The following is a 15,072-nucleotide window of genomic DNA, read 5'->3' on the forward strand; positions in this document are numbered from 1 at the left end:
TGACCTGGTAAACTTTGATAATTCTAATTGATAATTAAATCAATTAATTGAGACTATCTAGATGAATTTATCCAAGGTACAATGGGGACTATGGGCCTATGAAATCAAGCTTCAATAAGTTATCATAAATCTAAGAAATAAATTTACTAACTTATTAATTCTTCATAACTCCACTATAGACTCGGAATTGCACTCTTGAATTCATAGAATGCTCTATAAAAAATATAGATAAGCTATTAATTATCCATTGTTACAACCATAATTGTCACTCAATCCTCTATAGACGGTCTATAATGAGATGAGACTAAAATACCGTTTTGCCCCTCATTGTATTTTATCCTTAAAATACTCAGTTCCTTGTAAATGATATTTCAGTAAACTAATTTAATTATTGAAATGAGATCTCTATCATTTAACACCTTGAACCAAACTAAAAGGAAACCATCGTTTCACTTCTTCATCAGAAACTATAGATGTTCATATCTATGATTAACACTCCCACTCAATTATACTACCGAGTTCGCAAGATGTAAGTATGGGCTAGCCTGTAGGGTAAGCTGGTAACAAACAAGTCAAAGAACTCAAATAATACAATCAGTTAGAATACTAACCACTCATAATTGAGATTGAATTGACCTATGGTCAAATATATGATATGACTAGAATAGATAATAACAGTATGTTTACTTATCTTATCAAGTGTCAATATCGATCCAGTCCGATGAAACAAATACATCCGATCTTATCTACTTTGCTAATGTTTTGGAGAGAACATAACACTGTAATGTGTAAGTAGATCATATCGTAGATTGGCAAGTCAATGTAAATCCTGTGCACTGACTAATCTTAGGACTAACTTATTTTGAACATATAATCATATTTATATTCCACTGTGATTACGTCACTATAAATATGATTAGCTATATGCTCGGGATTTAATAGAAGTTTATATTAAACAAATAATTATGAAAATAAAACATGTGAGCAAAGTGATTGACCAAGTCAAAAAATGATTTCTATTCTTTATTGATAATAAAATGAGATTACAAATAATTTGGGTTTTAATTAGGGCATAAAACCCCAACATACATTGGCTTTCCCTGGGTGGTAAAGAATATCACAGTCATAGTCCTTTACCAACTCTAGCCAACACCTCTGCCTCATGTTCAAATCTTTTTGGGTGAAGAAGTACTTCAAACTCTTATGATCGGTGTATATCTCGCACTTCTCTCCATAAAAGTAATGTTGCCAAACTTTCAGTGCGAATACAACTGCTGCTAACTCCAGATCATGGGTAGGGTACCGCTGCTCATACTCCTTCAGCTACCGTGATGCATAAGCTATAACCTTCTCATTCTGCATCCACACACAGCCCAATCCCAGCCTCGATGCGTCAAAATATACCACAAACTTCCCTCCCTCCAAAGGGAAACTCAACACCGGAGCAGTAATCGATCACCGCTTCAATTCCTGGAAGCTAGTCTCACACTTATCTGATCAGACGAGCTTCAGATTCTTCCGCGTCAATTCTGTCACTGGTGCAGCAATCTTCGAAAATCCTTCCACAAACCATATATAATAACCCATTAACCCGAGGAAGCTCCTAACCTCTGAGGCGTTCCTTGCCCTTGGCCAATCTCTATCTGCCTCCACCTTAATCCCATCCTCACCAACAATATGTCCAAGGAATGTCACTTCAGGTAGCCAAAACTCACACTTCTTAAACTTAGAGTACAACCGGTGCTCTCTCAACCTTTGCAAAACTTGTCGGAGATGCTGTTCATGCTCTGCCTCTGAACTGGAGTACACTAGGATGTCATCGATGAAGATAATCACAAACTAATCCAAGAAGTCCTTGAACACCTTGTTCATTACGTCCATGAATGTTGTTGGGGCATTGGTCCAACCAAACGACATAACCAGAAACTCATAGTGCCCATACCTCGTTCAAAAGGCTATCTTTGGTATATCCTCGTCATTGATCCTCAGCTAGTGATAACCAGATCGAAGATCAATCTTTGAGAACACCGTCTTTCCCTGCAGCTGATTAAACAAGTCATCGATCCTTGGTAAATGGTATTTATTCTTGATGGTCAACTTGTTTAACTCCCTGTAATTTATACACACCCTCAGAGTCTCTTCCTTCTTCTTTACAAGCAAAACTAGAGCACCCCATGGTGAGTAACTAGGTCTGATAAACTCCAAGTCAAGAAGTTCATGCAACTGTATCTTCAATTCCTTCAGTTCTGTCGGAGCCATTCTATATGGTGCTCTTGATACTGGTTCTGTCCTTGGCGCTAACTCAATGACGAACTGAATCTCCCTATGTGGCAGCAGCCCTGGTAAATCCTCAGGGAACACATCTAAGAATTCACGAACTAATCATGTCTCTCTCGGCCCTGCTAGAAAAACTCTGGTAGTATCCACTATACTAGCTAGGAAACCTAGACAACCTCCCTGTAGTAGGTATCTAGCTCTCAAAATGGATATCATGGGTATGCGGGGTCCACATACCGCACCCACAAAAATAAAGGGTTCCTCTCCCTCAGGCTCAAAAGTCACCATCTTCTTCCTGCAATCAATGGTAGCCCCATATCTGACCAACCAATCCATCCCAAGAATCATGTCAAAATCCTCCATATCTAACTCAATCAAGTCTACCAATAGTTCCCTACCATCAACCATCACTAGCAATGCTCTAATCCATCTCATAGAAACTTCCAGTTTCCCTGTAGGCAATATAGTCCCGAACCCCGCGGTGTAATACTTACTAGGTCTTACAACCTATCAATCACCTTACTAGAAACAAATGAATGTGTAGCACCAGAGTCAATAAATATAGTAAAAGGAGAGCCAGCACTAGAAAACTGACCTGTCACCACCGAGGGACTAGCCTCGGCCTCTGCCTGCGTCAAGGTGAACACTCGAGCTGGAGTCAAGCTGTCCACCTTCCTTGCTTCCTCTTTCTTCACTGTTGGGCAGTCCTTTTTGAGGTGTCCCACCACCCCGCACACATAGCAGGCCTTGGCCCGACATTCTCCCAGATGGCGTCTTCTACACCTCGTGCACTCAGGGTAACTTCTCTATGTCTCACCACCTCCCTGGCGGCAACCTTGAACACCCCGACCCTTCCTATCAGGACCAGCAGCGGTCAAAGTGTCAGGGATCTTTCTATTCATATTACTGGGGCCTCCGCCCCTACCAGACCCTGAATGTGGAGGCACTGTCTTGCAAACCTCCCATCTCGCAGTGTTCTCCCTTCGAATCTTATTCTCCGCCTCCTCAGCGGTAAGAGCCTTCTCAATAGCCTGGGCATAAGTCATCCCCCCAGGTACTGTTGTAATCCTCACATCTCGAGCTATCATAGCATTAAGCCCTCTAATGAATCTGTCTTGTCTAGCTGCGCCAGTAGGCACTAGATCTGGTGCGAACTTCACAACCTTGTCAAACTTCAGGGCTTATTCTGTAACAGTCATGCTCCCCTGCACTAACCCCACAAATTCATTTACTTTTGATGCCCTAATGGAAACATTATAATAGTTCTGACTGAACAAGTCTCTGAACCCATCCCAAGTCAGAGTGGAATCATCCCTGGTTTGTGATGCCACTTCCCACCAAATGCGAGCATCCTCTCTCAACATGTAGATGGCACATGCCACCCTATCATTACTCCTCATGAAATCTAAGATCGAAGTAATCATACACATCCACTGTTCGACCTTCAGTGTATCTGGTCCTCCCTCAAAAGTTGGAGGATGCTGTCTCTTAATCGCTCATACAACGACTCCCACCTGTTCCCAACCTCAGGTGTCTGTATAACTGGTGCCAAAAAATGTGGCACAATAGGTGCAACACTCCCTGACGGAGCTTGCTGTCTCAGACGATAGATCAGCTCTTCTTGACTTTGTAACCGAGCTTGCATGTCTGCAAGTATCTGCTGCTATTTCTCAGGGACTGGCGGAGGATTCTAGCCCTGGTCTTCATCTCTAGCCTCAGACCCTGTGCCGGCTAGTCGTATGGATCGCCTTGGACGCATAACTATCCAAGTTTTTCTACAATCAATGGCTTGGCAGTCAGACAATGATGACAGGGTAACAATCTTTCCATGATCCATCGTTGGAACTCAACCAACCACAAGCAATCAAGATACAAACAATTATCCAAATATTCATCCACATGCAATAGCAATGCTAATAATCATGCTTCAATATAATCACACAGCAGTCAAGGGCCATGCCCTATCAGTATCTCATGCTCCCGATTAATCATATAGTAAAACATTCACATTTCATTCAAACACTTGAGCGAATAATCAGATACATACAATTACCAAACCCTGAGTCGAGCTTGTCTTTAGTGGCGAGTGTACATGTCCAACCAGTCTTCAGGAACCCTTAAACCTAGACCGCTCTGATACCAAGCTGTAATCCCTGGATAACCAAGACCATTACACTGTGTGTTTAAAATAGTGCAAGACTTGCTAATCAAGTCATTTGAATAAAAATGTGATCCTAAATTCATAAAAAAGTTAGGATTAAAAGATTTTGGACATAAATAGATAATTTTCATTAAAATAAATGTTTAGTACATGGGATCCCAAAAACAGGGTTTAAAGGACAAATTTACAAACTCCCAAAAGTTATACATAATCAAAGGTCACTCTAATGGAAAAATACACATTTTAGGTTTTCTGTCCCTGTATAATCTCTTGGCCGTGGTGGATGAGCAGCTGATAGTGTACACCCCGCCCCCAGAGCTCTCCAACTCATAGTTGGTCCATCTTACCCTTGCCTTTACCTACATCGCGTAGCACCCGTGAGCCAAGACCCAACAAGAAAACCATAACAATATAGCATAATTAATAATGATAATCAAATAATTCACAAGATAGATAACCAGACATTCGGCAGGCCATAGCAGACACATAATCAGTGATGACAGTCAATGAATCACAAGCCAATCATCCATGTATTTAACAAGCCATAATCATCAGATTAACAATAATAAGCATACTTATACTCAAAAGTTTATCACAATAATCATACAATACTCAGAGTCCATGCCCTTAGGCTGCACCCTCTGTTTAACCCACTCACTTTGGATCGCTTAAGCTGAGTCCAGTGTTTATCTAGTTGACCCCATCTCACAGTGGCCGAGGTGCGTCCTATGCACAAATTATCATCCCCGTCTCTCTTAGGCCGTTATTTCATGCTCACATGGCATATCATAATCATATAATATATGCATTCAAATACAGGGAATCTCAGTTCCACATAGCCGCACAAGGGTGCAGTTTTCTTACCTTTAATTCCGAGCGGAGAAAATGAAATGGTTCCGAGCACGATCCTCAATCCCGAGCCTTGGCAATAAACCTCAATTATGACTGAATTCTCCTTTGTTTTCCAGCTCCAAGTCCCAGCTTGAATCCCCTCTAGCTTTCCTTCTGAGACTCCAATTCCAAGCCTAAGCTTCTGCCCTTTCTTCTTCCTTAGCTCTCAAGTCCTAACTTCCTTCAACAGCTCCAATACTCAATCACTAAGAGAGAGAGGAGAAAAATCGTGAGATGGAGAGAATGGAAGGACTGAAGGCTTCTATTTCTTTCTGACTTAGAGTTAAGTGTTTTATGAGTTTATCTATAATAGCCAAAAGACTCATTTGGCCCTCCAAAATTATTAATCTTTCAAGGGTACTAAAAGGGTAATTTAGTCATTTTACTCCCAGTTCCCGCTAATTCTTCGAGTGTTCCTAATATCTACCAATTAATCCCGTCATCCAATTAATTACCAATTATTTATCCAACATATAATAATTCCAAACATATTCTCTAAATTCCAAAAAATACCCCAAGGCTCCCCCGAGCCGGGTATAAATCCCCGTTGTGACTATTTCGCCAATCCGCTCACTAGGACCGTCCCGAGCCACATACTACAAATATATCCACATAATAATGTGGTCTCAACAATTTATCACATATAATCACATTTATGCCCTCAACGGGCAAAAAATTACAAATTTGCCCTTATAAGCTAAACATGGCCCACATGCATTTCAAATATCCATATAATCATATAATCATGCATTTAATCATTTAATCACACATAACACCAATTATGCCCTCCAGGAACGCTAATCAAGGACCTTAAGCCTTATTAGAAATTTCGGGTTGTTACAGTATCTGTATCTAAATATTAGTCAAGGGTAGCAATAGCGCACTGCGCACTGGTCGAAAGGCTTAGGCCCAAATAAGCAACGTACTACTACGTTGGTCGACCCTATGGTCGTTGGAAAACAAAGCGTTTGGCTAGCTCTATGGCTAGTTACTCAGAGCTAAGGGCGAGGGCCCTAGGTGACTTTGTGGTCACATAGCTCGGGCATAGGGCCCCGGGGTTGTCTCTATGGTCAACTATCCAGGGCAGGAGCCCCATAATGGTCCAATGAACATTTATTTGTAATTGTATGCATGCATGAGTATATTATTACTGCTGGGCATGCTAGATAAGTATTTGGAAATCTGTATTTTCTGTTCATGCACATGTTTAAGTTTTCTTGCCGAGCCTTGGCTCACAGGTGCTATGTGGTGCAGGTAAGGGGGAAGGAAAGCTTGACCAACCATGAGTTGGAGAGTTTTGCTGGCGGCGTGTACATATGCGACTACTCGTCCACCACGACCGAGGGTATCTCAGAGGATTTAGAGTTGTATCCCTTATTTTGCCGCTTAGGTCAGCTGGTTGTAAATTTTGATGTATATACACCCTTTAAACAATTATTTGTAATATTTTGGGATCCCATGTATGTATGAAACTTTTTAAATGAAAAGTCAACAATTCCTTTGACCAAAATTTTTAACCCTAACCTTTGACGTCAACCTTAGTTACATGTTTATAACCAAATGACTTGATTAGCAAGTGTGAGACTATTTAAAGTACACAGTGTAACGGTCTTGGATTAGGAGGACGTTACAACCACATTCATGAGTGAATAAAGGTTGTAATTTGAACACAATTCTTATAGTCTTAGGGATATGATTTTTATAAGCCTTACTTTGGGAGGATGCAAGCACTCGCTGGCCATTGAAGGGAGTTCAAGTTGTTAGGCATTTCAATCAAAATCAAATTAGTGAAGAGAAGTACAACAAAGTTGCAGCAAATCTCAAGAGGGAGTCTTGTTTTGTTTAAGTCAATATTTCTGTACTTGTGATTCTTTATTAATTGGTTTTATTCTTTGGGCATGGCCCCAAGGAGTAGGTTATCTAAAAAAAATTATGAACCTTGTAAAAATTTGTTGTGTTCTCTATTGTTTTTGCACTATCTTTGTATTGTGCTCAGCTTTTGTCATGACAAGTTCTTATTCTGTCCCGAAAGATCTGAAATCTATTTCAACATTTAATTCCCATTTCACACCTTAATTAATTCATTTGGTTTAATTAATTTGGTAATTACTAAAAATGAAATTTCAATTGGTATTAGAGCAGGTCACTCATTTCTGAATGTGATCTTGGTTTATTTTGTTTGTTGTTCTTGTTATTGTAATGTCTTTTTTCACAGAAGGAGGTTCCATAACTCGCCCCCTTTACTCAATGATTCTAACTATCCATATCAGAAAGTTAGAATGAGAGCCTTCATCAAATCTCTAGATGAAAAGGCTTGGAGAGCAGTTTTGAGTGGTTGGACTCCTCTAGCAGAAAGCGATGACATTACTAAGGTAAAATCTGAACTTGATTGGACAGATGATGAAGATAAATTGTCTAGTTACAATAATAAAGCATTACATGCTATTTTTAATGGTGTTGGTGAGGGTTACATTAAATTGGTTTCTTCATGTGTTTTGGCCAAAGAAGCTTGGAAAATTCTTCAAACCCAATTTGAAGGAACTGCTGATGTCAAGCATTATAGGCTTTTTATTCTCACAACAAAAATTGAAAATATGAAAATGAAACCCTCACTGAATTTTATAGATAAAAAAATCAGACAAAAAGGTAAAACAGAAGAGGTCAAGGAGAAATCTATTGCCTTTAAATCTTCTAAAGAAAAGAAGGAAAGTTCAGATGACGAGGATGATGAGATGGCCTTGTTAACAAAAAAATTTCAAAAGTACATGAGAAAATTGGGAAAAAAAAATCTCATGCTCAAAAACCCAAAAGCTAATTTTTCTAAACCCTTTGAAACTAACAAGAAGGGTATTCAGTGCAGGGAATGTGAAGGATTTGGACACATTCAATCTTAGTGTGCAAATACCTTAAAGAAAAAGAAAGCTATGACAGCTACTTGGAGTGATCAAGATTCTGAACAGAGTGATGAGGAAGATAATAGTATTGCTGATAACTCTACAAAATAGAGTTATTTTACCACTTTTATGTGCTAATTGTTGCTTAATTCTTGAGTTTTTAATTGATTTATTAAGTTTTTAAGTAATTTTGAATTTATTAGGTTTATTTTAATTTTATAGATTTTTATATGTTTTTATAGATATTTTATTGTGTTATGTTGTAATTGAATTAGTTGAAATTAGTATTGTTAGTTTGAATGTTAAAAATATGATTTTATTGAAAAGTGAATGTTATGTAAATTGAATTTTAATCAATGTTTTCATGGGAGTTATATAGTATATTTTATTAATGAAAATATTTAATTTTAATTTAGTTTATAATTTATTTTGTAGGAAAATTATTTGATTTGTGGCTCTTGAAAAGCAAGGAAATCAAAAGAAATGTGGTAGTTTTGAAAGAAAATAACAAGAAATTTGGCATTTTTCAAATGGGCCAATGCCTCACCAAGGCCCAATTGCTGCCCTCCCTTGCACCAACTCTCCCAGCCACGTTGGAGCTTCAGCCATCAGCCGCCTGACTCCAACCTTGCACCAACAAGTCAGCTGCCCACCAAAGTCTTCTCCTCAGCATCCATTTCCTTCTACAGCTAGCCCACCAATTCGGCCCAGGCCCAATGCCTTGCACCCAGCTGCCTCTAACAGCCACATATGCCAATCATCCAGCACGTTCAACTCCATTCAGCTGCTCCACGCCACCAGCTGTCCCATTTGCATCAAGCTTCAGCAGCCATTTGGATATATTGCTCCAAGTGCCAGCCGTGGGCCTGCGTCAACCACCAAGGCCCAAAGTCTCCTTCCCAGCATCAAGCTTCAGCGTATAGCATCATCACCACATGCTTGCCTCTTCCTTCAAGCCAATTGCTCCAGGCCCAATAGCAATACAAAGCAGCCAGCAACCCCATTTCGGCCCAACACCAACTCAGCCAAGTCAACCCTGCCACAGCCACAAAAATAAGACCAAAAAAATCATGTTTTTATTCCCAATATTTTTCACTCAAATATCAATTCACTCTTCCCTATTTTTCTTACCTAAATAAACATTCCTAATTTATTTTTTACCCTAGCTTTTCACTAATCTTTTACCCAACCAAACATTTCATCTTTCCAATACTCTATTTATCCTACCACTTCCCAACACAATTAAATTAATCAATTTATTTATTTTAATTTGATTAATTTAATCTCCATATTTTGCCTATAAATAGAGTATTGTAAGACCATTTGGGGGAGCTCTTCTTCATCTTTTCAACATCTTCTACACATATTTTTCTCTCTTCTTTTCACTATTTTCTCTCTACCATTTCATCTTTTGAAGAGCATGTCAAGTATGTTATTTTGTAATTTTTATTTCAATCTAGTTATGAGCTTCTAATCTTTTTTCAAGATTATTAAGATGATGATGAAGCAAAATGTAACTATATAGTATTTTCTATTGTATGTTGATTTCCCATTTATGCAACATTGTTTATAGATTTTTCTATCAAAGATATGCATTTTTCATCTATTATTGATTGTTAAAGCATATTTCACTTAGTTCTTCATTATGCAAAAATATGATATTCTTTGATTAAATTTTTTTCATTAAATTGTTCACATCTAATTCTTAGAGCATAAGTATCATATTTTGCCTAAACATAATCTCTTTGATTTTTTGTAGTTTCATTAGGTTCTAACACAACTAATGCTTAGAAATTATATTTTATATAAGTGAAGAAAAATCCTATCTTTTTTAAAGTAACTTGTGCTTGAATAGAAAATGTATTTTGAAAAAAAATATAGTGTGATTTATTTCAACTATATCTAAACTTGGAAATCAATATACTTATAAATACTATTGAACTTGCATTTTGTGGATTCTAATATCTTAATAATCTTATTTTACATATCTCATTTGAAAACCATTTTCCTATTTAATCTTAAATCTTTTTATTATATGTCTTTTATTTTTCTAAAACAAAATCTCATCAAATATTTGGAGCTAGGTTAGAATATTCTTGCTTTGTTTGAAATAGTTTCTTTTGATGTTAGTCAACTCCCATGGGTTCGACCTCGTACTTACATGAACATTATATTCCCAAACGATTCGTGCACTTGCGAGTTTAAATATTAAAACACCCTCTTTTGGGATCAACAATTGCCTTAACCTCTGTTCAAGAAGGTATGCTTTTTCTCTCTTCAATTGGCACTAAGGATGTGGTATGCCTTAATAATTTTGTTTAGAATGATGAAGAATCTAACATTGAGTTTGATGAATCTGACTTAGATGAGGAGTCATTAAAAGATTCTTACAAAAAAAATGTATGATCAATGACTGAAAGTGTGCTAAGATAATCGATTAATGGCTAGCAATAACAAGAAATCAGTTGAAAAAATTAAAGAACATGAATTGATTATTGCTTCCAAAAATGATAAAATTAATTTTTTGAATAAAGAAATTGATCTTATGAGAAAAGGTATCAAAATTCTCAATCCAAAATCTGGAGTTTTGGATGATATTCTCTCTACAAGAAAACGAGCTGGTGATTTTAGGGGTTAGGATCTAATGGATCTGAATCATCTAAGTAAATAATCTTTGTAAAATAAAACCGGACAATTTGTACCGGTTTGTCATTTTTGTGGTATGAAAGGACATATCAGACCAAAGTGTTTTTCTTTGTTCTGTTAAACACTTTGGTAGCATGAATCAATTCTTGACCAAAAGAAATTCAAAATAAAAAACAACATGGGTCAAGAAAAATCATTCAGTTTGTTTGGCTACTTTTACATGTCATACAACACATGCTTCTAGTTCATTATACTTTGATAGTGGTTGTCCGAGACATACGACAGGTAATGTCAGCATACTAACCAACTTCAAATCTTTGAAATGTGGTGTAGTAACTTTCGGGAATGGGATGACAGGAAATATTTTAGGAAAAAGTACCCTAAACGTTGAAGGGTTACCAAAACTAAAAAAAATGTTCTTCTTGTTGATGGGATTAAAGCTAACTTAATTAGCATAAGCCAAATTTGTGACTAAGATTTTTTTGTTAATTTTTTTGCATGATGAGTGTAATGTTGTAAATCAAAGTGGTGACATTATTCTTAAAGGTTCTCGCTCTTTGGATAATTGTTACACATTCACACAAAAATTCACATGTCATGCGTCATCATCCAGTTTTAATAATATTGATTTGTGGCATGAAAATCTTGGTCATATAAATTTAAAAATTTTGAAAAAGATTGCTAATACAGGTCTTATCCGTGGTATACCCAAGCTGGGTAAAGAATCATCTGGTAAGTGTGAATCATGTCAATTGGAAAAACAGTTGAAAGTTTTCCATAAATCTCAATCTGATATTAATACTTCAAATGTGTTGGAATTATTGCATATGGATCTCATGGGTCCTATACAGGATAAAAGTATTAATGGTAAGAGATACATTTTTGTCTGTGTGGATGATTTTTCTAGATTTACTTGGGTTGATTTTTTAAGAGCAAAATCAGACACATTCAAAGCTTTTAAAACTCTCTGTACAAGACTAAGAGTTGAAAAAGACTGCAACATTGGGAAAATCGTAAGAATACTAAGTGATCATGGTAAGGAGTTTGAAAATTCTGTTTATGATGAATATTGTAATTCTTTTAGAATTTTGCATGAATTTTCTGCACCCAAAACCCCAGAACAAAATGGGGTAGTGGAACGGAAAAATCGTACCTTGCAGGAAATGGCTAGAGTTATGCTAAATAGCAAACAACTCACAAAGAAATTGTGGATTGAAGCAATTAACACTGCTTGCTACACAATTAATTTAGTTTTGCGTCTAGGTACAAATAAAACTCCTTATGAGATATGGAAAGGTAGGAAACCCAATGTCAATTATTTTCATGTTTTTGGGTGCCTTTGTTATATTCTTAGAGATCGTGAGAATCTTGGCAAATTTGATGCCAAAAGCAATTTAGGGGTTTTTCTTGATTATTCCAATAATAGTAGGGCTTATCGTGTTTACAACATGAGAATCCAAACTGTTATGGAATCTGCTAACGTGGTTGTTGATGATCTGAAAGATTTTTTTAAGTACTCCCATGAGGAAGAAATTGACAGGTTCATTGATGTTCAACATCAGAAAGGGATACCAGATCTGACGGAAGATCGTTCAGTGGCGACAACTTCTGCTAATGTTGTATCAGACACAGATTCTATTACAACAACAACTGAACGAATATAGAAGGAAGCCCTGGTTAATCTTATGACTATTAAAAAAGAACCCTCAACCAGAGTAAAAAAGAATCACCCTTCTGAACTTATTTTGGGAAATCTTGAAGAAAGTATGGTCACTCGAAAGAGGTATGTAAATTTGGTTCAATTTGTTTGCTTTACTTCTTCATTTGAACCAAAAAACGTGAAGAAAGTCTTAAATGATGAATCATGGATTAAAGTTGTGCAAGAAGAGCTAGATCAATTCACAAGGAATGAGGTATGGATTCTTGTCCCTAGACTGAGCCATGCCAATGTTATAGGTACAAAATGGATATTTAAAAACAAAACTGAAGAATTTGGTACCACAATAAGGAATAAAGCTAGGCTAGTTGCATAAGGGTACACTCAAGTTGAAGGAATTGAATTTGATGATAAATTTTCCCCTGTTGCAAGACTTGAATCCATGAGACTATTGCTAGCTATTTCATGTGTTCTTGGTTTTAAATTATTCCAAATGGATGTCAAATCCACTTTTTTAAATGGGCTCTTGAATGAAGAGGCTTATGTTGAGCAACCCAAAGGGTTTAAGGACCCTCACATTCCAAATCATGTTTTTAAGATGCAAAAAGCATTGTATGAGTTGAAATAAGCCCCTCGAGCTTGTTATGAAAGATTGACTCAATTTTTTGTCTCAAAGGGATACAAAAAAGGGAGAGTAGACAAGACACTGTTTATAAAAAATGTTGATACCGATATTATGATAGCTCAAATATATGTTGATGATAGTGTTTTGTTCTACTAAAGATTCTCTAGTGCAGGAATTTGTGAAAAAAATGCAGGAAGAGTTAGAGGTGAGCATGGTGGGAGAGCTCAATTTTTTCTTGGGGCTCTAAGTTAAGCAGTCCGATGAGGGAATTTTCATTTCACAAAGCAAGTATGCCAGGAATTTGGTGAAGAGATTTGGGCTCGAGGCATCCAAACCTGCTAAAACTCCCATGGGAACCATTGTCAAACTATCTAAAGATGAGAATGGGATAAAAGTCGATCCAACTTTTTACAGGAGTATGATTGGGAGTCTTTTATACTTAAATGCTAGTCGCCCAGTTATCAGTTATAGTGATGGAGTGTGTGCTCGCTTCCAAGGGAACCCTATCGAGTCTCATGTGACTGCTATAAAAAGAATTATTCGTTATATCAATAATACTCTTGAATTAGGGATTTGGTACTCCAAAGAAACAAACTCTAACCTTGTGTGCTATAGTGATGAAGATTGGGCAGGAAACACTGATGACTGCAAGAGTACAAGTGGTGGTTGTTTTTAGTTAGGAAACATTTGGTTTCCTGGCATAGTAAAAGACAAAACTCCATTTCCTTGTCAACATCTGAGGCTGAGTACATACCTGCTGGGAGCTGTTGTACTCAACTTTTGTGGATTAAATAGATGTTGGATGATTATGAGTTTGATCTAAAAAATTTAACCATTTTTTGTGATAATACAAGTGCTATTAATATCTCCAAAATCTTGTTTAGCACTCTTGCACTAAACATATTGACATTCGTCATCATTTTATCAGGGAACTTGTTGAAAATAAAACTCTGATTTTAGAGTATGTTGAGACTAACAAACAAATTACAGATATTTTTACTAAAGCTTTAGACACACTACTACAATTTGGATATCAACCATCGGACATGAGAGGTTGGTTCTCCTTAAACCGACTTAACACATGTTCATAAGTCGGTTTACATAGAATCGACCTATCATGTATGTCCAAGGTAAGCATGAGAGGTCGGTTGCACGAGAACCCAATAGTATTTATAATTTAAAATAAAAAAAAATTTATAAAATAATTTAGATTATCTCTTTAATAATTTTTTAGATGACATGGTAGGTCGGTTGTGTGAGAAATGACTTCTCATGTGACGTGATAGGTTGGTTGTGTAGAACCGACCTACCATGTCATTATAAAAATACATTATTAATGATACTCTAATTTATTTTATATTATTGAAATTTTAAAATATATTAATTTATTTAAACAATACATATATATAATTTATTTGGGTATGAAATAAGTATAAAAAAAATATATACTTATCATGTCACTATAAAAATGTATTATTGAAGTTACTCTAATTTGATTTTACATTATTTGAATTTTAAAAGATATTATTTATATAATACACATCTATACATATAATTTATTTGGGTATGAAATAAGTATAAAAAATATATACTTATTAATATTACTTATATTATAATTTTTGAATTATATATAATTAATTATTTGGAATTAAAAAAAAATAATTTAGTTCGTAGAACTAAGAAAATGTTATGATCTAATAGTTTTATAATTTTAAAAAAACTTTATAAAATAATTTAGAGGATCTCTTTAATAATTTTTTAAAGGACGTGGGAGGTCGGTTGTGTGGTAAATGACTTATCATGTGTCATGGTAGGTCGGTTGTGTGAGAAATGACTTAATATGTGGCATCATAGGTCGGTTGTAGAAGAGACTTATGGTGTTACATTATAAGTCAGTTGCTAATGGGTCGACTTACCATGT

This window comes from Humulus lupulus, chromosome 6 (genome assembly GCF_963169125.1).
Source record: "Humulus lupulus chromosome 6, drHumLupu1.1, whole genome shotgun sequence".
In the NCBI taxonomy this organism is placed as follows: Eukaryota; Viridiplantae; Streptophyta; class Magnoliopsida; order Rosales; family Cannabaceae; genus Humulus; species Humulus lupulus.